This window comes from Mustela putorius, unplaced genomic scaffold (genome assembly GCF_011764305.1).
Source record: "Mustela putorius furo isolate JIRA1106 unplaced genomic scaffold, ASM1176430v1.1 tig00003969_pilon_pilon_pilon, whole genome shotgun sequence".
Classification (NCBI taxonomy): domain Eukaryota; kingdom Metazoa; phylum Chordata; class Mammalia; order Carnivora; family Mustelidae; genus Mustela; species Mustela putorius.
In genome coordinates, this window is record NW_025422112.1 from 2442939 (window position 1) to 2469682 (window position 26744).

General features: G+C 37.3%; 1 protein-coding gene across 5 annotated transcripts in view; it reads left to right on the forward strand.

Moving 5' to 3' along the window:
- Window positions 1–26744, forward strand: part of KHDRBS2 (KH RNA binding domain containing, signal transduction associated 2) — a 628493-nt gene that overhangs the window by 593518 nt on the left and 8231 nt on the right. For 2 of the 5 annotated variants that reach the window (XM_045070404.1, XM_045070408.1), the window contains 6 exons: window positions 5708–5786; window positions 8038–8071; window positions 8608–8777; window positions 15562–16223; window positions 20915–21039; window positions 24361–24464. The gene's annotated coding sequence lies outside the window, so the exon portion shown is untranslated. Of the gene's footprint in view, window positions 1–5707; window positions 5787–8037; window positions 8072–8607; window positions 8778–10392; window positions 10458–11335; window positions 14233–15561; window positions 16224–20914; window positions 21040–24360; window positions 24465–26744 lie in introns of those variants that run through there. The other 3 variants (XM_045070405.1, XM_045070407.1, XM_045070406.1) reach the window with 3 other exon arrangements.

The window sequence follows — 26744 nt, forward strand, 5'->3', positions numbered from 1 at the left end:
TCAGAGATATTATAAAACAAGACCACTAAATCTATGAATTCCAAGGATATGCCAAAGTAATATTTATTATACTGCTTTGTAATACTGATGTTTGAGAGAGACTGTCCTCCAATCTATTAAAAGTTTTATAGTTTCATATACTATAGATTGGAGTAAAAAATAGACCCTGTTGGAAGAATTAACTCCATAAATGTTCTCAAAAAGAATTTATTATTTGTTCTATTTAGATTATTAAGAAGATGTCTAATGTAGGATTTTATAAGTGTAGTAATTAATTCTCTCAGGATTTATTTCTAAGGTGTTTATTTTCTTTTGAAGTAACAATCAAGTGACTTTCTGAATCCACATAGTTTTCCATCACTTACTCTATTATTCACTATATCACTCAAGGAAGCACTTTAACTAGAAATAATAGCCTGTGATTAAATGAAATAGGTTTAAAAGAAAGCGGTCTTTTCTCCTACCCACTTAAGCCCCCATATGTGCTTTGGTGAGTGCTGTGAAGTGTGTAAACCTGGTGATTCACAGACCTGTACCCCTGGGGATAAAAATATATGTTTATAAAAAATAAAAAATTAAAAAAGAAAGCGGTCTTATAACAACGTGCAGCTAACAAGTATTCAGGGGATGCAAACAGTCGGCTGAGCTAAATACATTGGTAGATGTCACAGAAGAAAAAATTTCATCAAGCACAGCAACTTCGTTGGAAGATACTCAAGATATTTTTGGGAAAGAATACCTAGGCTTTACCTTTCTCAGGGCAAAAATCTGAGCCCCCTTGGAAAAAGGCATCATGTTTTTTTTTTTTTTAACTTAGCTAGTATCCTAGACCAGACTGATGGGAGACATCTATTAAATATAATGAAATGAATAAATATCTATCAATTAGCTTTCATCTACTTTTGATCTTATATTTCATATGTGCTACTAGGATTATGTAAATTATTTTTATACGTAAAATGTTAATACTGTATATGACATTGTAAGTTCACACATTTGTATTTTTAAACATACCTATTTATTATGCCTTGAAACTTTTGAAAACATTTACAATTATATTATGTTTATCACAACAGCTCCAAGAAGAAAGCAAGTCAAATTTTCTTATCCTCATTTTAAAGATACGAAAGCAAAATTTCACAGCGTTAAGAGGTTTGTCCAAAATCACATGAAGTCTAAATGGTAGGAGTTGGGCTGAGACATTAACCTCTCCAAAATAACAATCTTGTTTTTGTAAATGATAGTGGCCAATAGTGGAAGAAAGAACAATCAAGGCTGTATGGGAAAGAACACTTTTCATTTACTAAATACTGTTCAGTTATTAAACATCTTACAATAAAACACATTCCCAAAGTATCGACACTTACTTTTACCTATATCTAAACATTTATGCATAACTTTAATAATTAATACTTAAATGTTTCCTTAACACATGGCATAATGAAGACTTTTTAAAAATAGCCTATTGGTGTCAGATGCATATGAAATTACTCAAAATCAAGAGCCTAATGATTACAGAACTACTCAATTTTTATAAAATTTTATACAGATTTTTGTAAAATCTAAATTAATAATTTTTCTGAATTTAGTTAGGACAGAATGGAATTGAAATTAATTAAGTGTAAAACACTAAGTAGGAAATTCATGGAAACATTCTAACTTGATTTATAACATATCAAAACTGCAACTCCCATTTCTTTAACATCTATGATTAAAAGAACTTCAAAAGAAAACAAAATGGGTTATCATTCTACCACTAGACAACAATTCGCATAACTTCGGCCATCCTTTCACTATTACTTACATTAGTCCTTCCATCTTAAAAAATAAAAAGGACTATATGACTATTGGATAATTGAGATTTTAAATGCCCTGTGAGTTTCTAAATCTAATCTTGGCTCAATTTGCAAAGGCAAAAAAAAGTCACTGCAATTTCCCAATTTTAAACCAAGCACCCTGTTTTTGAGAAAAAGATGCTGGAAGGTTTGAGTCTACATTATCCAGATCATCAGTTGGTCTTGATTTAATTTACTAAACAATTTCATTTAGCAGTGCAGAGATTTGGGCTAGTCCTCTGAAAGGATTCTGCTATTTGGTCCAACTTATCTCTGTCCAGCTTTGTTGCTAAAGTACATCACAAGCACCCAGGAATACCTATTTGTGCGAACCCACTGTTGAGTGAGTACATCAGATCAACAGGATTTACTGCTTTACAACTAAGCTGCTGTTGACACGGTACAGAAAATATATAAAGCATACTTAAAAGAGTCTTAGGCTTGCTCATTTCCAGGTCAACCTCATCCCTGAATTTGACACGAGTTCCTGAATTCCTGTTCATGTGGTGCGAGAGCTGGACTGTACTAGAACGCTTCAGGTGCTGGGGTGCTCCAAACCTCACAGATTTCTAGCTGACTGCTGAGATTGATAAATGCACTTTTATTAAACATATGTGACTAATGAAAATATTAGAGCTTATTATATAAATAAGATAACAGCACCTTAAGTTGCAAATAGTAAAATAAATACATGTATTGGATGATGAGATGATCCTATCTGCCTCACTTCCCCAGTGTAGGAGATGGAAGGGTCTAGGAATGTAACATAAAATGTAGACTTTAACTATACCTATGACGCCCACACACAAAGTAAGATACTGACATGCTACAGAGTATTTCTAGAGCATGCATTTAACTATAAAGAGAGTTTATTTGATTATGCTATTTGGTAAATATCTAAATGGACATTTCTACCCTTCTTAGGCTGGATTTGTTTTTAGCAATGTTAAAATATACTATATGGGCTTTATTTCATTGATTTCCTAATTAGAATTCATTATTATTGCAGTAGAATTATACCTGTTTCCCAAAATAAACTTGGCTGTTAACATTGATATATTGCAGTTGCATTCAGTCAATTTTATAGAGAGGACACATACCAAACTTCTCAAATAATTTACGTATTTAACTAATAATAACTAATATTTTTATTCTTAAAAGGGCCATAGACCTCAAAATATAATTATTTAGCTTATCAGACTATTGATTCATAAATATGGTAGTTGTTTTATTTATCTTTGATTATGTTTAATGTAGAAACAGATTAAAAAAACAAAACAAAACAGAATTTAGTAGGGGGCCTGGGTGGCTCAGTTGGCTGAGTCTTGATTTGGCTCAGGTCGTGATCTCAGGGTTGTGGGATCGAGCCCTGCCTCAGGCTCCATGCTTAGTGGTGAGTCTGCTTGAGATTCTCTCTCTCCTTCACCCTTTGCCCTTGTTCCCTCTTTCTCCCTCTCTCTAAATTAAATAAAGAAATCTTAAAAAAAAAAAAAAAAAAGAAAAGAAAACAGGATTAGGCAACAGAAATTTTAGGACAAGTCATAGTCTGTTAATTTGTAAATGACTATGTATTATGATGGAATTAAATTTCAAAATCAAATCACTGGCATGCAAAATAAGCTATGAATGATCTTTATAATTAAAAATATAAAAACAAAACCAAGTCTTGCTTATTTGTATAGAATATCGATTTCACAATCTTTAATTCTAGGTATACTAGTTCCTTCAGAAGATATTCCGACTTCACCAGAACTTAAGTAAACGAATAAGATTCTTATTTCAAACTGTAATGGAATTTGTTTAGTATTCTATTTTCTATGTCATATATTTCCCAGCATCTAATTGTACTGACTAGGCAGTTTTGAAAGTTTATTTTCTTTCTATTTTAAAACATGAAGTTTAGAAATAAGTTTTATTTATTAAAGTGATAATCAATCCAAAATAGGACACTTGCCAAAATTACCCAACAAACTGCCAACTACTCGTTCCACTTTGCATTTGTGGAGAATCTAAGCATTACTTATAAGTGATGTAATTCCTTTCACATTTCAAAACATGCCCTTATAATGGACTCAACAGAAAAAAAGTGTACAACATAAAACACTGAAGTATCATCCAATAGCCTGATTACTTTTAACACCAATGATTTATGTATTATTTTAACACAATGACACCCACAGTTTATTCCCATTATTCTATTTCCCTTAGTTTCCTCTACTCTAATTTTGACATATAAAAATCAGCTATAAGATAACTATGGAGGAGCGCCTAGGTGGCTCAGCTGGTTAAGCTACTGCCTTTGGCTCAGATCATGATCCCAAGGTCCTAGGATCAAGTCCCACATCAGGCTTTCCCTGCTCTGCAGGGAGCCTGCCTCTCAGTTTTTCTGCCATTCCCCTTGCTTGTGCTCTCTCTCTCTCTCTCTCTGTGTCAAATAAATAAATGAAATCTTTAAAAAAAAAAAAAACTAGGGAAACATATTATATAGATTTTTATTAGAATATTGAGGATTTATTATTTCATTCCTAATCAGTTAGGTAGAAGAATAAATGAAACAAGATGGGATTGGGAGGGAGACAAACCATAAGTGACTCTTAATCTCACAAAACAAACTGAGGGTTGCCGGGGGGAGGGGGTTTGGGAGAAGGGGGTGGGATTATGGACATTGGGGAGGGTATGTGATTTGGTGAGTGCTGTGAAGTGTGTAAACCTGGTGATTCACAGACCTGTACCCCTGGGGATAAAAATATATGTTTATAAAAATAAAAAATTAAAAAAAAAAAGTGGCTATCTTTTACTGAAAATACACTTTTAGCAATTTCACAAAGCTTCTAGCAAAAGAAGGTGTTGAATTAACACATTTTTAATCAACTAGTGCTTTCAGCGAAGTCTTTATATCAGGAAAGTAGAAATATTAGCAGGTAAATAGTTACAAGTTAAGAAAGTACTTGAAACACAAAAGCAGAGCCTTTTTTAATATCATAAACTAAGTCTCCCATTTGCCTTAGTCTGACCTGGTCACTTGTAATTCTAACCCTATTTTGATCTTCAGTTTGAAGGCAGGAAGGCTCAAGATACATAGACCATTTCCTTCTAGAACTTTGATTTTTCTGTCATTCTTACAGGAAGGGAAAAAGTTTCTGAATATCAATGTATGTTCTCTATTCCCTAGCTGATAGTTGGAGTTACTGTAAGAATCCTGGAAACTTTTTTTATAATAGTTGAGGTTCCATTAAACTTAGTTCTCAAATAGCTTTTTAGAGTTTATTCATCAAATAATTCAGGGTGTAAAAGTAGCACATAAACATTAATTGAACAGGCATTAAGCAGTATGACTGTTTGTTTTTGGTTGATGGAGGACATAAAGGTCCATACCCTGTGGTGGAAAACAATTAGGTCTTCCGATGAGCACGCCATTAAATATAGTACTACCAGACTTAGACCCGTTTCACTTTACTGAATAGCAGTCAGCCATAGTCGATGCCTGCCCAAGTTCTAGGAAGTCATATTTTTACTGTCATGACTTAGCTGCTTATAAATATTGTAGTCTGCCTCATGCCTTATGCTAATGGCAATGACAAATGGTTGTCATTATCTTCATTCAATCTCATAAAATACTTCCTCAGGAGAGACTGATCATAGCTAGAATGCTGCTTAAAGTTAAACTGTTTTTCTAAAACACAGAATATAAAAAGCACTTAAGTACAAGAGTTTGGATGGATAATTTATTTTGTTTTGAGTATGTGTGACAACCGCTACTGTTGTTAAATTTGCCATGAACTGAATTGATACACCATATGGGAATGCCTTAGAGGGGCCTATAGGTGTGATTGCACAATGCTCTAAATTGTTCCACTCATCTGGGACTATAGGTGAAGATGTGTGACTGAGAAGCCAGAAGATGAAATAAATCTGACACTGACTGGAGGTTCAGCGTTTGGAACGATGGAGGTGAGCCCAGTCATCTATTTGATTTCCTTAATGCACTCTGCTTACGGGACAGGTGCAGAACACTTCATTATGGCCCAAAAAGAAATGCTTAAATGGATCAAGCAGATCTTTCATCTGATAGAGGCTAAGTGGGACCCTCGGTGAATGTCAAACAAGTGAGAGACTTTTAGTTCTATTCTACATCATAGCAGCACAGCAGTTACGCGCTGATTCTCTATGTGCACGATTTTCCTATGTCTTGCATCTTCAGAACTTGAGGTTATGAATTTCTGTATTACAGAATAAAATCAAAACAAAAATCAACTAATAAGGAAATATATTTTGTCGAGGGATTGTGATGCTATTCACTTGATTTTTATTAAAAGGCAGATGGGGGACAGAAAGTTCCTGAGGAGGGGAAAGGTCATCCACTACATATGATACATCTTTATGGAGCTTGTGTCTAAAGAGTTATCTTTGTCAGCCTTCTCAACGTCACTTTTTTGTCTCAGAGGGAGAGTTCAGTGTAGTGGGCAGGAAGGACACTATATGGTGGGCGTCCAGTAAATGTCTGTCGAATGAAATGGGGTGGAAGGTGGAATGGGGCAGAGTGGGACAGACACAATAGACCGGGGACATGATTATTTGTTCCCTCCAAAAATTCTACTTTGTTTTAAAACAAAAGGAGAAATAAATGTATAGGATGGATGGGTGGGCAGTGATCTATTTGCTTCAAAATAGAAGCTTGTTTTCTTCTTCATGCAAACTTTTATTTAAAAAAAAAAAAATGTGGGGCTCCTGATTGACTCCGTTGGAAGAGCATGCAACTCTTGATCTCAGGATTGTGAGTTCAAACCCCATCCATGTGGGGTGTAGAGATTACTGACATAAATATAAACTTAAAAGATACAAAAATAAAAAATAATCTGTTTCAAGAGTATAAATTACCATGTATTTATTTGTTTTAATGAGACATGAAATGGGATAAGGGATTTCAGAAAAGTTTCTCTTGCAGGTAATTAAAATATTTTTTTTTAATTAAAGTGCACTTTCTGGGACCTAGTCAGAGAGACGTTAGGGACTTTAACCTTCAGCTAAGTTACAAATACTATAAAAACACCATGCCTCCTATTTTGTCTCAGAGGAGCTTGAATCTGACCTATATATATCATCTTTCCAAAGAGTTCCATGGAAATTTTTCTGCACAGTCTAACACTCCCTTAGGGATTTGTTTTTAGCTAGAGTATACATTGTAGATAAGGTGGCTGTGCGTCCTGGTTTATGCCTGTTGTCCCAGTGTAATCACTAAGAGTCCCGCCTTTCACTCTCAGACATGTCCCAGTATGGATAACAAATTATGGTAACCTTATCTATAAATAATAATAAAATGTTAATAATAATAAACTAACCGTTTTTGGAAGCTTGCTATTCGCCTGAGACTTTGAAATACTTTCCTGCATAATGAATTCTTCAGTAACCCAATGAGGGAGATACTTTATTTCCCTTGTTCTACAATTAAAGAAACAGGGATGAAGAGATTGACTAGCACGGCTCCTCTCATAGTGGGCAAACTGAAACCGGACTAAGATCTGACTCCTTAACAGCATAGGTCGGAAGATGGTTACACGATCTTCCTATTTGCTGGCTGAAATGAGTAGCAGGGTTTTACTGAATATATTCACAGACTATCAATAGTTTTAATTTGTTATTCTTATTAGCTATTATAAGACTGTATTTTTATAAGGCAACATACATTTTAAGATGCAAGAAAAGAGCACTAACTGAGCTAGGTTGTGGTTCAGGTATCACTGTTACTATACTAATGATAATAATGATATATTAAGTGACTAGTTTTTCTACACAGGGCTTTCCCTGTGTTCTTCTGACTCTTAAAATAGGTCTGTGGGGCAGAACATTCCAATCCCACGAATGTGTACAGATTGCTTTAGCTACTAGCCCTAAATTGCCTCTAAGGTTAAAAGGAAGATCGAGGATCATTTCATTTCAGCAGCCCTCCCAGCTCTGACATTCTCTGCCTAGACAGATGTCTCTGGGAGTAACTGGTTATCAGGATATAAGGCATGAAATCTGGACACTGAGGAAAATTCTTATATTATGGAAATATAAATATATGTGAGAATTCTTATATTCTTATATTATGAGATATATATATATACACACATATATATCATATATATGTTAGCTATTATAAATGTTTACTAAGGGCCTGTACTTTTTATACTTTTTTCTTTCATTTTTCTCCTCACCATAGGCCATCTGAGAAGATCACTTGGATTTGAACCAATGTAAGTTTAACTCCACTATGCTAGAAGTAGCATCTTTCTCTGAAACTCTCTACGGATTGCCCTAATTCAGGAACCTTTCTGAAAAGCAATATTAAATAAAGATGAATAAATGACATTTGCTTATAATCAATTTTGTTCCACCACTGTGTAAGAAATATAGATAGAAAAGCAGATATGATAGTATTACATAGAGGTTGTTGAGAAGAAATTCCTTTTTCAAAAAAGAAGTGTAGAAATTCTTACCAGTGCAGAGTAGGTTCTGTGTGCTACGGAGAACAAAGTAAATAGAAGTCCGTGCCTATACCCGAAAGATGCTTAAGGTTCACTTGGGGGTAGAAGAATATAAATGTACAAATATGGATTATAAGCTATTATAAAATGCCAAATTCTATAGTGTAACGTGAACAGTGGTTCTTAACTGGGAATACAATGTGTGTGGTGTGCTTTAAAAATACGAATGTTGGGACCGTATTTGCATTGACTTAATAAGTGTCTGAGGTTAGAGCCTGGAAATGTGTATTTTCTAAACTCCACAGGTGATTCTGAAGTGACTATGAAAAACAACCACTGATTAAAATATATGTGGACCATATTAATACGTTAATTATGCGGCTTTAAAAAGAAGTGGTTACTATGGGCTGGGATTTTAAAAGAAGGCTTCCCAGAAGAGGTGAGATTTGGATGAAAAGTCAGAGATGGACAGAAGGTAGGTGAAAGAGTTTCTTTTTTTTTTCTTTTACTCTTTTTAGCGCCCCACAAAATCTTGCCTTTAAAGGTTTTTGCCTGCATTTCAGATTCCTAGTAGGTTAACTGGATGATAAAATTTATAACAATAAACACTTGGAAATGTTCCATTCTCTTCTAATAGGAAACTCAGTTTTAAAGTCTTACTTGAAAGCTTGTGTATTATTGCTGGAAAGCTCGTATGTTATTATGGATTATATATTGATTATATATATGGGGGAAGATATATCTATATGTGGATATATAGGTAGATAGAGATGATAGATTTTACTACTTATAACAAAGAATTTTTGTCATAATTAGTAAATGCAGTTTAGACTACAAACTGCCAAGGACAAAATCTATACTTTATTCAAATTTGAATTTTTAAATCTTTATCATAGGGATTGGCACCCAAAATGTGCCGGACATATATTTGTTTGTTGAATGAATGAAACATTTAGATTTATTCCATCCCACCTTCTGTGTAGGGAAGTTTCCAGTGGTCTCTGCCTGAAGGATCGAGTATTTGATCTATGAAGGTTTTGTTTAGTTAATTTGTTTCCTGACCCAGAACCAATAATCTGGCAAAGATTTTCAACAATTGTTACTTTTCTTTCCCAATAAAAAGATTTTCCCAATAAAAAGATGGAAAAGGCAAAAGAGTCGCAAGCTGCAAGCTTCAAGGAGGGGCATTTCCCATCCATGTGTGTGTGTCCAGAACAGCTGGTAAACCCCTCTTCTTAGACCAGTCTCTCTGTGGAGGGCGACATCACTAAATCTGTCAGTGGGAAGGAAAAAGTCTTTATAAATAAGCTTTCCCAAGCTTTCTGCAGATCTGCTTTTTTTTTTTTTTTTTTTTTTTTTAGAACAGGCTTATTTTGCCATTGTTTTGGTTTGGGTTGTTAACAGTTTTGAAGGCGTGACTGTCAGAAAGATCACTGAGAATCTTTATGTTGCTGGATTACATCTTCCCAGCACCAAACAAGCTGAGCTTCCTTAGCATTTTGTGGTTGTGGTTGTGGTTGTTGCTGTTGTAAAAAAAAAAAAAAAAAAAGTCAGGGGATATTCATATTCTCCCTGTAGAATTTTTATAATACTTTTGGGAACAGTTTCATTGACAAGAAAAATAATAGGAAGAACAAAGAATAAACAGAAAATAAGAGACAGATGAGAAAAGAACACGATAACATGATGACAGAAAGCTCTGAATTTATTATTTATATATGTGTTTCGGAGAATAAAAGGGAAAATAGAGGCATCACATGGTGTTTAGTTGTGGACATGTATTTTTAATGTGAGACAGCAGTGACAGTAAAGGCAGATACTTATTTTTGGCATTAGAGAAGGGTCAGGTAGGATCCAGAAGAGGGAGCTTGGGCAGAGGCAGCAGAGGCAACTGTCACAGAACAGGACACCTGTCAGCTCAGCCTCAGTGGCACTCAAGGAAGTCCGCACTGCCCATCCCCATTGTTTCTGGTTCAATTGATGTGGCTCTGGGCTAGAGGGGTTTAAACAAATGTCCACTCTTGCTTAGAGGACTATTGGATGAACTCTTCACATGACTATACTCTGTAACACACAAATGGAATTCTTAGGTGGACCCAAATGCAAGACTACCAGATTGCTAATTGGAATCTTAGTAACTGTATTGGCTACAAAATAACCCAAGGAACTTTGGTTTGAGAAAAGACTGGCACCGGGCTCAAGGTTTGTATCTACTGATCATCATGAATAGCTGCACTTTTTCCCACCTCCCCTCTCCTCTCTCCATATGCTCCAGTAGCTCCTCAACCCAGACAAGCTTGATTATCATCAGCGAAAAACATCCCAACATAAACATGATTACAAAATTCATTCTAAGTAGTGACTGAACACTGAACATATCTACAACGGTTTAATTCAAATTGAGTTGCATAAAACATCTGAAAATAAAATGAACTTGCGTTTTAAGACTATTTCGAGAGTAGATCATCATATCCATGGCATACGTGTCATCCGGAGTACAACAGTAATTTTAATCAGCCACTGGTGTGCTAAAGCCGTAAGCCAGTGAGATCCAAATATCCACATCTCTTCTAACTAAGCATTCAGTGACTTCACTTTGGTATCTTGAAGTAGACCCTGCAGGGGCTACTCATACCATGGAAATTATCAAGGGTTTTGTCTGTCCCGTCCATTCAGGCTGGATGGATGGATACCACAGAGCCGGTAGCTTCTAAACAAGAGAAATTAATTCCTCACAGTTCCGTAGGGTGGGAGTGTGAGATGAGAGGGCGGCACTGTCCTGTGAGGGCTTCCAGCCTTCTCCTTCTATCTAAGGAACTCCGAGGAATCTTGTTTATAAGATCTCTAATCCCACTCATGAGGGCTCCACCTTCATGACCTAATGATCTCCCAATGGCCCCACCTTCTAACACCATCACCTGGGCATGAGGACGCCAACATGAATTCTCCGGGGAGAGAGGCAGACCATTCAGACCATAGCATGCTACAAATTCGAGTTTTGTTTTTTTCTTTTTCTTGCTCTCTCTTTTGCAGAAAGGAAGTGAGCCGGTTTACCAGCACATGACCGAGTTACATGCACATTTTGGAAGAAGAAGAAACCTAATATAAATATATGTCTGTAATTAAGAACACTGCTTGTTAAGAACATATTTAAAGAAGACACTGCTTAAGATGGATAGTATTTTGTTTGCCTGCTAGGGCTCATTTCTCTTATTATGCCAGTTAGCCACCCTGCCTCTCTTAGCTCCTCTCTCCTGAAAATAAGAATATAATAATACCTACATCAAAGAATCGTCCTGATGATTAAATGAGTTAACATGTGATACGCTTTCAAGGTGCCTGGCACAGGGGAGGTGCTTGATAAGTATTTTCTATTACTATCAGCAGGAGATCCAACTATATGGCATTTTATAGTCTTCTCCTAAAAGACTGCTTATTTTCAATGTTATTTTCCTTGTTGCGTTGTCCTATCTTTTAGAAGTCCATACCTAACTTCCACAAGTTCTGTGAAGATCCGTTAAATGAAAGCATATCAAATCACTTTGAAATGCATAAAGTACTATGTAAATGAAAGGTGGAATAATTATGTTAAAGGCATCATCTTGAATTTTGTTTATACTGCATCTTTGAAATGAGCATCAGATTTTTCTCCAGGCAGTTACGGCTCCTACAGAAACAAACACAGATGGTGCCCAAACCTCCTACTGAATAGTTGTAGGCAATGGCATTTATCAAAATACCGCAGGTCACTAAATGTGCAAAGACTCAAAACAAATCCCACATCTCAGTGTCAGGCCAGCATGGTAATTTAGGCAAATAAGCCTTTGTTTGATAATTCAAGGATCTTCTGATTTGTCAAATATACTAGCACAACAAACAGAAAATCCTACATGTAGGCTAAGTTTTACAAAATAGGACATTAAAATGCAATTTCTTTTAGAGAAAAAAAAATCAGGTTTCTTTACTGATGAGAGTTTCTAGCCAAATTAGAATGTATTTTGGGGATGTGCATGCAGATGTTCTGATTTTACATTGACCTTCTAGCCAAGCAAAGCAAAGAAAGAGAGGAAACATGACTTAAAGATAGGTCTTCTTCTACTCAAACCTTCTAAGATCCCAGTTTTTGGAGTGCAGGCTTCCTTTTGTCAGCCCCTAGTCCTGGGTTTCTATAACATAACTCTCTTGATGGGGTCATGGGCTTGTTTGCCCCTGGATCCATTCCTTGCCCTCCCTCTGGCTGACTGGGGGACAGGAAATTCTGATCTCTGAGGCTTCCTTTCCTAGAGCGCTGTCTCAGGGGAACTGTCGCTGGCTTCTGCCACTGGCACTTGGGAGTGGTGACATTGGGAGGTGACAAGAGATGGGGAAGAAGGGAGCAGTCAGGGCACTCTTCTCAACACTGTTTGCCTCTGGCACCTTCTCAGGCAGAAGCTGTGTCTCTTCCGTGCCCACCTCCTGCTGCTAAAGCCTGCCACGTTCCAGTTCTTACCTGGTAACGCATGGCTCCTAGGTTTTGGTACCCTCTTTTCATCCTGTGTCCCTCCAGCTAGGGTGGGTTATACCTTGCTCCTGTGGCTAAGTCTCCTGTCACCTCACTTTTCTCTGGTTGGCTTTCATCACCTGTTTTGTGCTTTAATCAATTCCCTGCCTTTGAATCCTCCGTTTAACGAATATTCAAAGTGAATCCCGTTTTTCCTGACTAGACCCTGACTCACCTAAGATCTGGCATAGGCTACCCGCTCCACTGAACTCTTACGCAAGAAACACTGCGCTCCTGGTAAGGATCTCACAGGTTCTTCCGGAGCGTGAACTCCTGCAGTCACTGTACCCTTTCAGCTCTTCTCCTTTCCTTAAAGCTTGAGTCTGTCTCAAGTCTGAGCTGCGCCAAATCCTGAGCTGGAGGCAGAGAAAAAGTGTTCTTCTTTGTTTCTGCGAAGCTTAGTGTCACCAGACTGTATTACACTGCTCATCCTAGTCTGACCCCTTCTTCAGACCACACCCTTCAAATTCGCCTCCAGGTGCTGATTCTCACAAATGGTAATACCCTTCCTAGCAAGTTGCAAAGGATGCCAGAATTCCCAGATTATTTCCATGCACATGAATGACGTGGAATGCAAGCAGTGAGCTGTTGCCCTTCTAAAATTCTGTCCCTCTGCTTTCTTTTCATGAAAGGAAGATTGGGCCCCAAACAATCCCGTGTCTTAAAATGGTTTTAGGGAGTTTAAATTAGTTCTGTGAACATCATCTCAACCCTGAAGTATCAAACTAGGGTTGTACGTCCCACGTATTTTTCAAACTTAGTTTGGACTCTGACATTAAAACACACCTTGATGCCGAGTTTCTAAAAAGACTATCCTAGGAGGGTTTTTCACATTTTCTCCTATACCTCACCCTATTCCATTGCTCATGCTGCTCCCCCTTCCTGAAATGGCCCTTTTCCCATCAATTCTCAATCAAATAACCATCTTTCTAGGAGTGTTCTCTACACTTTCCTACTCATCGTCTGGCGATGCCGCCTGTCCCCCGTTTGTGCCCCCATGCTGCATTCTATGAAATAGCTGCATGTCTCTCTCTGTCTTGACTTAACCTATAAGCTCCGAAATGACAGAACTACGTTTACTTTTTGTAGTCCTGCTGCTCCGTGACATCCTTGGCACTGAGGGATTATTCCAAAAATATTTGTTGGACTGTGGCTGAACACCCTGAAAGGTCTAAGGCCTCTCATGCCAGACAAAAATTAATTTTCAGATAATGGAATGATTGTGGAATGGCGTGTTTTGTTTAGTATGAGAGATATTTTAGTCACAAACACATAAGAGACACTTGCCATTTCACAAAATGCTTGTGACCCACATACAGAAGTGCCAATTTTTAAAAATTTTTTTAAAAAGATTATTTATTTATTTATTTGACAGAGATATAGTAGACAGAGCAGCAGGCAGAGAGAGAGAGGAGGAAGCAGGCTCCCTGCTGAGCAGAGAGCCTGATGCGGGGCTGAATCCCAGGACCCTGGGATCATGACCCGAGCTGAAGGCAGAGGCTTTAGACCACTGAGTCACCCAGGTGCCCCAGTACCAATTTTTATTAAGCAACATTGATAAAGAGGGAAATGGACACACAAGAGGAACAGTAGCTCCATAACGAGTTTAGAACAAAGCTTCTCAAATCTCTGCCTTGTTTATCATCCTTCAGTAGAAGTTGCATCTTCTGTGTTTGGGTTCCCAAATCTAAGCTCTTATTTTCAGTGTCCATCTAAATATATTCCCACTGCCTTCACCACCAATTAAGTAAATGTCATGGCTCTAACTCATTTCCTTTGAAAAGGATGAGCTCAGCCATGTTCTGTTTATTCCATTTATAATGGATCTGCTTGCACAGTTTGGTCCATTGCCTCCGGTGTCATTCCTCATGCATCTGTTTATTCTACCCAATTAGACTCAGATTTTTTTTTTTAAGATTTTATTTATTTATTTGACAGAGAGAGATCACAAGTAGGCAGAGAGGCAGGAAGAGAGAGAGAGAGGAGGAAGCAGGCTCCCTGCTGAGCAGAGAGCCCGATGCAGGACTCGATCCCAGGACCCTGAGATCATGACCTGAGCTGAAGGCAGCGGCTTAACCCACTGAGCCACCCAGGCACCCTAGACTCAGATCTTTGTGGTCAGAGGTACTTTAATATCTCCTCACAGCATGGTCACAACATAGGCTTGTGAATTAAATGTCTTCTACATTTCACCAATATCTGTGCTAATCTTTTTAGTTCTCTGTCAAATGACCATGTTGGTGTGTTCCCTCTGTGGTAGCCGCCATGGGCATTTGGTCATCCACACAGAACACATCTCTGAGCTCTCCCATTATTCTAGATCAGAGAGTCTGTGTATGAGGCTGGGCAGCACAGGGACTTCAAGCCTCCCTCTACCACTTTCCTTTAGAGCCAGGACTATCCTTAAGGTACCTCCCCCCAGAGACTCACTGTGGCTCTTGTAGTACCACCATCGATAAGTGATTCTCTGTCATTGAACCTGTTTGTTTCTGTCATAGCACTTAGGATAATTTATACATATACATATGTACAATATATGTAGAATAAGCACATGAGGTAAATGAACAAGTTAAATGTATACAAATATGTAAAATATATAGTAGATATAAAGTATATGCATGTATATGTATAAGTAATATTAGCAAAAAAAAAAAAACCCATATGTGTGAGTGTACGTATATGTGTGTTTTATGTTTTCATTTTCTCTTCCCCTCCACAGACTTCCTTCACCATGACTTGCTTCACCACTTAACGCCCAAGCCTAATACAGAGTCTGGCACAAAGTACATACTCAGAAATATTTGTTGAATAAATAACACGTGAATGAATGAAGCTATGAGAGGAGAGAATTCTTTCCAACCTTCATCACATCAGATCTTAAGTTGTACTGACCCAAAAGTGAAATGGGGAGAGAAACAGATGCATAGAAAAGTGAAGAAGTCAATGTTCTTTTCTCTACTCCGAAGTTTCATAAGACTTATAATGTCTCCTCCCAGAAGGAGGGTCCCAGACTTCTCCGTTTGTTTTTATCCAGAGGGAAGACAGAAGAAGACAAGAAAGTGTTTTCTGTTCACTATTGTTGGTGCTACCCACTAATAAAAACTACAAACATTTCAGCAAAAAGTTAACAATTTCCAAATAGTGTAGCCAAAAAAAAAAAAAAAAAAAGAATTGGACATTCCTACATTTACTGCTGCAACCTTCCGTTTCTTCTCTATGAGCACAATCCTAATATCATTAGGATACATCCATAGCAGGTACACCCACTAAAGAAAGAGCAGGACAGCATTACAGCCCCGAGCAACAGAGTATGAAAGCTGATGACAAGGACAGTGAGCCAGACCACCTGATTTCAAGTCCCCCATCCACTGTTTCCTAACGGTGAGATCACAGGCAGGTTGGCAACCTTGCTTTCTTTCTTAAAATGAAGACAATACTAATACCTAACTCACAGGGCTTCTTACTGGATTGAAGAAGATAGAACATGTAAAGCCCTTAGAATAATGCCTGGCACATAGTAAACACTCAGTAAATGCTCACTAATCATATTCTTTGTATTACTATTTTTGTGACAAATTCCAAATTAAGGCAGGTGTACATCTATTGCAGAATGGATAAATTCTCACTAAGACAGAGCAAGGGGAAAAGGAGAATATATACATATGTATAAGTATCCCTTAGGATAGAAGGGAGTATAGCCATAGATGCATTGGAAATATAAAATGGTATGATAGAAAGTGAGAATTTTAAGATTTTTTGTTATGTCCTCTTGAGCAGTGTTTCTTTCATTCTTACTCCTGGTAGAAAGTGTTCCTTCATATACCTTGTACATACCAAATAATGAAGATTACTATTCTTTTACCTTTCTTGGTCTAAAAGTTTGGAGATGAGCTGATCACAATCTACTTTTTAATAACCTTCAGCCAAAGCAAAACAAACAAAACAAAACACCTCAGCCTTGCTAAGGAATCACAAGTGATTTACTTCAATGATTTCAAACTTGTTCATTTAAAGTCTATTTATATCCCCCATAGTTGTTTGAATTCCTTTACCTCATCAAGAAAGGAATTAAAATTTCCGTGCTAAACTATGTAACATAAATAATTAACACTAACACCTTTAGTTTTTTTAAAAAGAGGAACAAAAATCCTTTTCTGCTTGACGGCACCTTTCCCTGCATATTTGTTCTTTATGAAAGTATGAAATGTATTTCATTTAACAAATATTTATTTAGTTTCTATTATGTTCTAGGCACTATATTAGAAACTCAATTAAAAAAAAAAAACAAAAAGGAGCAGTGAACAAAATGAAGTCTCTGTTTTCATGAAGTCTAGAGTCTACTGGGTGATAGACATTAAGGAAGGCCCGTGATGTAATGAGCACTGAGTATTTCATAAGACTGATGAATCACTCACCTCTACTTCTGAAACCAATGATACATTCTATGTTAATTAGTTGAATTTAAATTTTAAAAATGGGGGGAAAAAAACCCTAGAGAATAGAGAGGGTTTGAAGCAATAAACAAAATACATATATCTCAATTTATAATTGAGATCATTGTAGCCCCCGAAACAAATGGAGAGCTTGAGATAGGACAGTGAGGGTGGGTGGAGGGCAGGGTGACAGCTACAGAAGGCCTAGCTGAGGAAGTATCATTTAAGCAACACCTAAAAGAAGAAAAGAAAAGAGCCATTCAAATTGCTGGGAGAGGAACACATTTCCTGCAGAAAGAACAGCAGTACAGAGGTTGTGGTGTGAAAACAAACATGCACAAGTCACTGGGTCTGTAAACGGACACTGGTGAGGAACGGGAGTATGTGTTGTGAGAAGAGCTAGGAAGGTGAGATCACGCAGGGTTTTGAGACTGGGATGTTCTCAGTGTGAACCGGACACTGCTAAAAGGTATATAAACAAAGAGCTAGTGTCAACAGGATCTATGTTTCAAAAGATAACCCTGGTGGCTGTGTGGAGAATTCATGGAAAGGAGACATCAGTAAAATAAGAAGATAACCTAGCAGAGTATTACAGGAATTCAAGCACTCTAGAGCCGAGTGCTTACTTACTCTACTAGAGTAATTATTTATTAGAGTAATTACTTGAGTAATTAATTATAGAGTAAGCCAGCTTAGACTGGAGAGTCGGCAATGGAGATGTAGAGAACTAAATATGAGAGATGCTTAGGAAGCAGAAATGACAAAATTCGATTAATCAGAGGCATCAAATCTGGATGATAGCTCCATTTACTGAAAACTGTGGAAGTACTAGGAGTTCTGTCTTGACTGGGTCAATTTTATGATACTTACGTGACACCCCAATGTAGATGTTAAATAAGCATTTGATTATATTGATGTGAAGCTGTCATATAAATGAGCCAAAGATGGCCCCTGGGTCATTTCTTTTCTCACTGCAGGCTGAGACCATTCACTCAAAAGCCTGCCAGAGACAAAATCAAATTTTTACACATCCATTTATTTTTTAAATAGGCCAAACAAGCAGATTTTTATAGCCATTTAGAGCCTACTTATTTTGCATTTCCCTCAATCCTAGCCCTATCTAGGCCTAGCACTAGATAAGCCCCGGGGCCATGGAGACTCCAAACCCACGCCTCCCTTCTGAACTCTCTGACCCCAAAGACTGTCGAGTCACCAAGCAGCTACAGTGACACTGCCCACACAGAAACTTCTCGCCAATCCCCAGCGCTGCCCCAGCCCCCAGGAGATCCTTTGTCCTCCTCCCCTTCTGAGCAGCAGCCCTGGGCCCTTGTCTGTGGACAGCCTCCTATTGGGTGGGACTTTCCCGGGGAACCGATCAGTGCCCAATAAAGTTTGTGTGTGCTACTGCCACCTTGTGGTCATATCTTGAACCTCCCCACTAAGCTCAGAAGTCTACCTGGAAATAATTAACACAGACATGGCCCTGAGGCCCCAAGAGGCAATGACACTACTTCCAGAGGAGTCTATAGAAATAAGGCAGGAAGGCCTAGGACTAAATCTGAAATATCAGAATGTGAGATCTAGCAAAGAGGAAAAACATGCAAACATAGCTACTTGGTTAATTCCTACTCATATGCTATCGCTGAGGCCAGACACTAGCTCTTTTAAGACAAAACCCTCTCTCTTCCCTATTAGGTCAAGCTGTGTTAGAATGACTGCCCTCTTCTCTGCTTCGATGGTTTTTCTGTTATTGCTATCCCACATATTATTTGTTATTATTTGTCTGTCTCCCCGTGAGGCTGACCTTGAGGCAGAACATGCTTCACTTCTAAATTCCAGGAATTTACCACATCATGGATGGAAAGTGCAAAATAAGGGTATTCTTATTTCTCAACAAATGAATGAATTGCACAGTCTGTACTAGAATGGGTATAGGAAAAGCTAGAGCTGATAGTGTGGTGGCAGAGAGCTTCAGGTGCTTAGGGAATACTTGGGACATCTTTTGTTTCATGAGCATAGTATGGTATGGCCACTCCTCTTTCTCATTATGAAGTCAGATTCCACTCTTACCTACCTAAAGACGCTGGGACACCGGGCTCACATGTGTTGTACCTCTATACATACTCATATGTATATGTGTGTATCTCTATAAGTAGAGATAATGGAATATATGAAAATATTTCAAATAGTTAGGCAGCTAATTTCATAAAAACTCAAGATGGCATAATACTGAGGATCTTTTTAAAGTATACTTTAAAATATTATTATACTAGTTTGGTTTTGCTTCTTTATATGAAATTTAAAATGAAGGGGAAAGGGGGCATGTTAGGTCAATTTGTGTAAGATCTAATATGAGTCATATCTGAGACCATTTTCTATTCTTAATTGGAACGCCTTTTTGTGATTTCAGTGCTGTATCTTCTGATTTTCATTCAGAAAAGCAAGGCTGGTCCAAGAATGCTATGGATGCATTAGACCATTGCTTCCATATATTTTTTTACTAAGACACATGTTCATCATTCACAATTTGGCTTTTGAAAACAAAATGTAGTATTAGAGAAGTCTGTGACCTCTACAACATGGCACTTAATGACTAAGGTAGAATAAGCATTCACAAATACTTCATAGCAAAAAATAAATAAATGTATAGATGATGATGGAGGCTAATTAAGTATTAGGCATTTATATCCACAAAATATCCACAAAAAGTCTCTAGACGCATGGAGTACAATATATTCTGGTTCCTTAACTATGAAACAGAATTAGTTGTAAGACATAATTAATGAAAGTTTTGCAGTATAAAAGATAACTAACCAGCAATTTTTTGGATATTGATTATAAGAAGTACACTAATTTCCAAATTTAAAAAGTGTGGCTTATGTTTTTAAATTTAATTTAATTTAATTTAATTTTTAAAGATTTTATTTATTTATTTGGCAGAGAGAAAAATCACAAGTAGGCAGAGAGGGAGGAAGAAATAGAGGGGGAAGCAGGCTCCCTGATGAGCAGAGAGCCCAATGCGGGCCTCGATTCCAGGACCTGAGATCATGACCTGAGCCGAAGGCAGAGGCTTAACCCACTGAGCCACCCAGGCACCCTATAATGTTGTTTAAAAACCCTGTGTGTCACAACTAAACTGAACTGAATTAATTTCTATGTCAGGGAGAAATAGCAAATGTTTTAGAATTCTGTATTTAAGTTATGTAATTATCTATGATTATATGTAACTATAGATAATTATATATTAACTTACATAAACATTATGTTTTATTGACTTATTGGTATCTGTTGGTGAAAATATTGACTGGGATTGGTCCCTCCTTGGAGACATAAAATAAGTAAAATTATAGACCTAAGTATGAATATCCCACACAACAATTTATTATCATTTCTACTAGCAAACATATTTTCATGTGTTTCAGCATTTATAGAATGCTTTCACAATCATTTCTCTGTGATCTTATTTTATCTTTAGACCTGTAACAGTAGAGTTTCTACAGATGATAGAGTTGTACATTTGAATACGTACTATATATATATATATATACACACACACATACTCATTTTCTATTTGTTTTTTCCTGATAAAAGTTGGGTACAAAAGAGTACAATACCTAACAAATCTTTCTGTTTGCATAGGTGATGAAGTGTGTTTTTTGGAAGGTGAGGATGGAAGGTGAGGACTATGCTTGCCAAGAAACTTCAGGGAATTTTCGGAACATATGCAAAAGCGAAATTACAAAGACCATATTCTTCACAACTTTGTAAGTTCAAGAAATCAGAATAACTATCTTCTTAATAATGCACAGATCAATATGTTTTGAGGCATCTTTTTATAATTCCCAAGTGTGTTACATTTGCATACCAAGAATAATGTCCATATAAATTTTTTTCTTATATAATAAGTGGTCCTCCAGAGATGAGGAGTTTGTGTGTGTGTATATATTATATATACAAATATATATATATATATACATGGATATATATATATTTAACCCATGAAAAACAACACAGAAGCAAAAAGGTAGTTGTCCTCTGGGGGACAGACATATATTATGTTTTTTTTTTTTTTTTTTGGCCCTGCCTACTTTTTTAAATCTAGAAGGGCTCTCTAAACACAAACTATTGGGGTTTTAGTTTGGTTGGGTTTTTTTAAAGTTAATTTTGCAGCCAATTTTTTAAAACATTTATTTATTTGAGAGAGCAAATGAGAGAACACGTGTGAGGGCAGGGGAAGAGGGAGAGAAAGAATGTCAGGCAGACTCGCCACTGAGCCTGGAGCCCCACACATGACCTTCCCAAGACCAGGACCCTGAGATCACAACCTGAGCTGAAACCAAGAGTCAGAACCTCAACCTACTGAGCCGCCCTGGTGCCCTAAACACAAGGGTGTTTGCACAAGGTGTAATGCACGTGGTGTTCTGAGACTTTATTTAGTGTTCATCGTAGAGAAACATACCTCTGTTTACAGCACTGTGTGCTCTTTCATATTCCTGTAACTGGGAACTTCCAAAAGGAAAGGTTGCCTCTATTGGAAATATCAATACTTTCTCACGGGCCTAGGGGATTGCCCAAATCATGCTATTACTGAACAACTGAGCATGGTTTCAAGCACTTCGCAGGGGCTGACTTATTTAATCCTCTCGGCAACCTTAACTATCTCTGTTTTACAAAAAAGGAGATTGAGGCTCCAAGATTTTAAATAACTTTCCATAATCATACAACTTATAGATGTGAAACCAAATAAAAAATAAGAAACTGTTCAAAGCACACACATACCAAAATATGAGGGATGCTACCATCATCATAATCATCAGCCTAAATAGCAGTTTTATTTACATGGGAAATGGGAGTATTATCAGAGGTTATATAGAGAAAATAAGGTTGAGCCATTATCAAATGAGTTGGAAATGTAAAGTAAACATCTATTTTTTTTTTCCTGACAAATATTTTCCCAACACATTTGACTACCCAACTCACCTCAGCTGCTTTCCACATCCAATGCTTTCAAGGAAATGCTGTGCTATATCCTAAGGCTATCCATCTCCCAGGTTAAAGCCCCATGGACTACTCGAATACATTTCCTTCCAGAATTCTTTCCTGTCTCCCTCATCCCCAGAATAAATTTCTTTTTTAAAATATTGAAATTTCTGGGGCGCCTGGGTGGCTCAGTGGGTTAAGCCTCTGCCTTCGGCTCTGGTCATGATCTCAGGGTCCTGGGATCGAGCCCCGCGTAGGGCTCTCTGCTCAGCAGTTGACCTGCTTCCTCCTCTCTCTGCCTGCCTCTCTGCCTACTTGTGATCTCTCTCTTTCTGTCCAATAAATAAATAAAATCTTAAAAAAAATATTGAAATTTCTGACATACAGTAGTAATTAGTTGACATTTATGATATACTCTCTAACTAGGGAATTTTAAAAAACTATATATATATGCACACACACACACATATATATATATATATATATATATATATGCAGATCAGAACACAAACACACACACACACACACACACATACCAGATTTTCCACGTTCAAATGAGCTCTCTTTTAAGTGGCCCCCATGGGGAGCTATGCATCACCCAAATAATTTTTAAAATTCCTTTTGGGAGTTGGCTTTTAAGAACTACATCTAAAGGGACACCTGGGTGGCTCAGTCAGTTAAGCATCTGCCTTCGGCTCAGATCATGATCCTGGGGTCCCGGGATCCCAGGATCAAACCTCACATCAAACTCCCTGCTCACCTGGGAGTCTGTTTCTTCCTCTCTCTGAAGCTCCCCACTGCTTGTGTTGCTCTCTTTCCTCTCAAATGAATAAATTTTTTAAAATCTTAAAAAAACAAAAAGAACTACATAAGTATCCACATGAAATTCTCATCCTTTCAGAATTGAAGAATTTCTAGAAAGAATCAAAACTATTCGGAACCAATTAAAATTGAGACTATCAAGTAATGAAATTGATTTTCTTGCAAGACTTAGAAATTGGTTCTGAAAACAACTGCAAAAGTAGATTAGAACATATATGTTAGAATATGACAGTATTGTTTAAATAGTTGCACAGGCTGATGACATGCCTGCTCTGGGGAAGTAAAGGCAACTCATTACAGTATGTGAGAGGCTGTACATTTAAATGCCTTCAAACAAATTAAAAATATGAAATCCTTGGGTATATAAGACAACAGGTAATAAAGAAAATAATGAAAATAAATGAGTGTCCCACCTCACAGACAAATATAGAAAATAAAAAAGTTCACTAAAAAAAGAAAAAAGAAAAGCTTCTGTTATTGAAGTAAAAGATGGGTAAAGGAAATTATCTTCTGTTTGAGTCTTTTTTTTTTTTTTCAATCTCTTGAGGTGTGTTTTGGGTTATATCTGCTAAACCCCAGGGCTTCCCAGGCATGATAATAGAAAAATGACTAGGTCTGATTACAAGCAGACCTGGTTTTGAATCAGATAGACCATGTACAGAGAAGTTACCCAATCTCTCCAAGTCTCAATTTTCTCATCTAGACAGTTATTAAACTGAGAGGATTAAATGTGACAATGCGAAGATGCACTTAGCCTAACGCCTGGGATAGCCTCAAGTAAATGGTGATAATTTATTTGATAATTAGAATTTAAACACCATCAAGTTTAAATGTGTGAAAACACTGCTTTGCCTTGACTTCTACTTTTGCATAGAATTTTTAGTATTCCTTCTACCAGCTTTTTAACCAATATTTACTACACATATCCTAAACACAGACCACTGTGCCAGAGACTAGGGATACAAAGGTGAAATCAGTAAGTTGTGTTCTCAAAAGCTTATGATTGGAGAACTAAAGCTTATACCAGGTTATAATACCAGTGAGAGGAAATGGTCCGTGGAAGATATACATGAAGAGCTGTAGAATCTTAGGGAGAAAGTGGTGGATTCTGACAGAGACAGGAAAGACTTCAGTGCTACATGATGATGAAAGAAGAATTGGAAGGTCTCAAGTAAATATGTATGGAAAGAGAGGCTGTAAGTAATTAGAACATTAATAAACCAAAGAATGGAGACCCAACAGTGTATTTTCAGGGAAGTACAATTAGTTCTGTTGATTTACAGGTTCAAGTGCTTAAAAGAAGTTACACTGAGAATGTAAACTAGACAGATTGGTGAAGCCTGGAATGCTGAGTGAACAAAAATGGGCTTTTATGTAATAGGCAATGGTAAGCCACTGCAAGTTTTTGAACATGGGATTCGTATGGTAAGTGCCATATTTTAGGAAGCTTAATCTGGAACTATCCAATAGTGTGTGTTGAGGAGGAAAAGATTCGAGCAAAAAGACCACCAGGAAAGATGCTGAAGTAACCCACAGGGAAAGGGAGGTACACTGCTGTCAGTAGAGAGAAGGACATAGGGGCGGCTCAGTCCATTAAGCATCTGCCTTCAGCTCAGGTCATAATCCCAGGGTCCTGGGATCAAGTCCCACATCGTGGTCCCTGCTCAGTGGGGATTCTGCTTCTCCCTCTCCCTCTGCCCCTGCTCATGTGTTCTCTCTTTCGCTCACTCTCTCTCTCATAAGAGACTCTTAATCTCACAAAACAAACTAAGGGTTGCTGGGGGGTGGGGGGGTAGGGAGAGGGTGGTTGAGTTATGGACATTGGGAAGGATATGTGCTATGGTGAGTGCTATGAAGTGTGTAAGCCTGATGATTCCCAGAACTGTAGCCCTAGGGCAAATAATGCATTATATGTTAATAAAAATAATTTTTAAAATAATTCAAAAAAATTAAAAAGAAAGAAAAGAAGGAAGGAAGGAAGAGAGAGAGATGGAGAGACAGGTGGGCATAACAGTGACTGAAAGCTGAGAAGGTAAAGGGCTCTTTTGGAAGTCGTGTTTCTTTATCAAGCACAAGACTATAATTTAGATTTTATGCTTTGGGGGTTGGTTTGGGGCATGCTTTTGGAGATAACCAAGGTTGACAGCTTTTGGAGCTTCACTTGAGGAGCTGTGCAGAGGAACTTGTCTAGGAAAGTGGCAACAAAGATGGAAAGATAGTAATGAGTATGAGGGAAAGACTTGACAATACCAAGTCTACTATTGAAGTCACAAATTCATCTGTCTTCTCTCTTCACCATCTTTCTTTAGCATTTACTGTTTGGTAATGTCCTCAGCTTCTGTATCAACTTATCTGATCCCTGGTGTGTCTATTAAAGTTTTCCTCATATCATTTCTCTTCCATGGCATTAATGATGAGTGGATGCAGTTCAGCTAGCAAAGATAAAAAATTATTCTTTGCTTTTTACAGAGCTGTTGGTCATTCTTGGGATAAGAGAGTAAGTCATTTGGGGTCAGTGACTGGCTACTAGGTTGACACTAATCTCCTTCAAGCCAGACAGTTATGAATAATAAAAAGAGGGTCCTTAGAGAAGAGCAAATAGCCAGACTGACTCACTAAGCACCCAGTCCTCTGTACCATACAGAGGAGTAGGGCATTATACAACTAATGCAGTGTTCTCACATGGTGAGTCGGCTCATAAGTGTTGGGCTAAACATTTATAATGAAATTTTATCCAAGGCACTGGAGTCCCATAGAGTAAATATGTAAAATGACTGAAAGATTACTCTCTTACCATGAGGATGACTTAAAGGTGATTCTTCCAAAGCAATTTATGTATCTACCTGAACTTTCAGGGGAAATATTTAAACTTAAACTGAGCTAGAGTGAAACAGTTTAATGAACACTATGTAACTTTCACTCTGCTTCAGTGATTATCAATATTTTGCCAATTGTTGCCAAGTTTTTTTTATTATACTTAGTACTTTTAAATTGGAATATTTTAAATCAAATATCAAACATGTTGTTTGTAAATAATTCAGTATGCATCTCTAACTTGTAAAAAACTATTTCTGACATAATGAACATACTCCTGTCATACCACAAATCCTTAATATCATCCATTACCCATTCTATCACATATTTCTCCAATTATGTCACCGATGTTCCTTTACATTAGTACGTTAAAATCAATTCTCAAACAAGAGTCACACATCACTTTTGCATATTATGTCCATAACAGTCCTCCTTTCATTTACTCTTGACGTTTATTTGTTGGAAAAACCAATTTCATTTCATATTTTATAGCCAGGTTGCCACATTATTTTCTACTCCTAAAGCAAAACTGTCATCCATTCAACATCTATTCAACTATTGTATAATAGACAATTACTACATACAGGACAGTGTACTGGTGCTGAGTATACCCAAAATTGTCTGTAAATCATTGTCCCTATTGCTAGGACTTTACAATTTGGAGGAAAATGAAAAATAATAATGCGTAAATATAATGACAACAACGTGTCAGTAGTAGTTAACTGAGTTGTAGAAGATGCTATGTTTTAAAGGCAAAGGCATGATTTAGAAGATAAAGGGATTCTTTTTAGGGAAGCTGGCATGTGACACGGATGGTTTAGAATGGCCAGCAATTCAGAGACATAAGAGAACT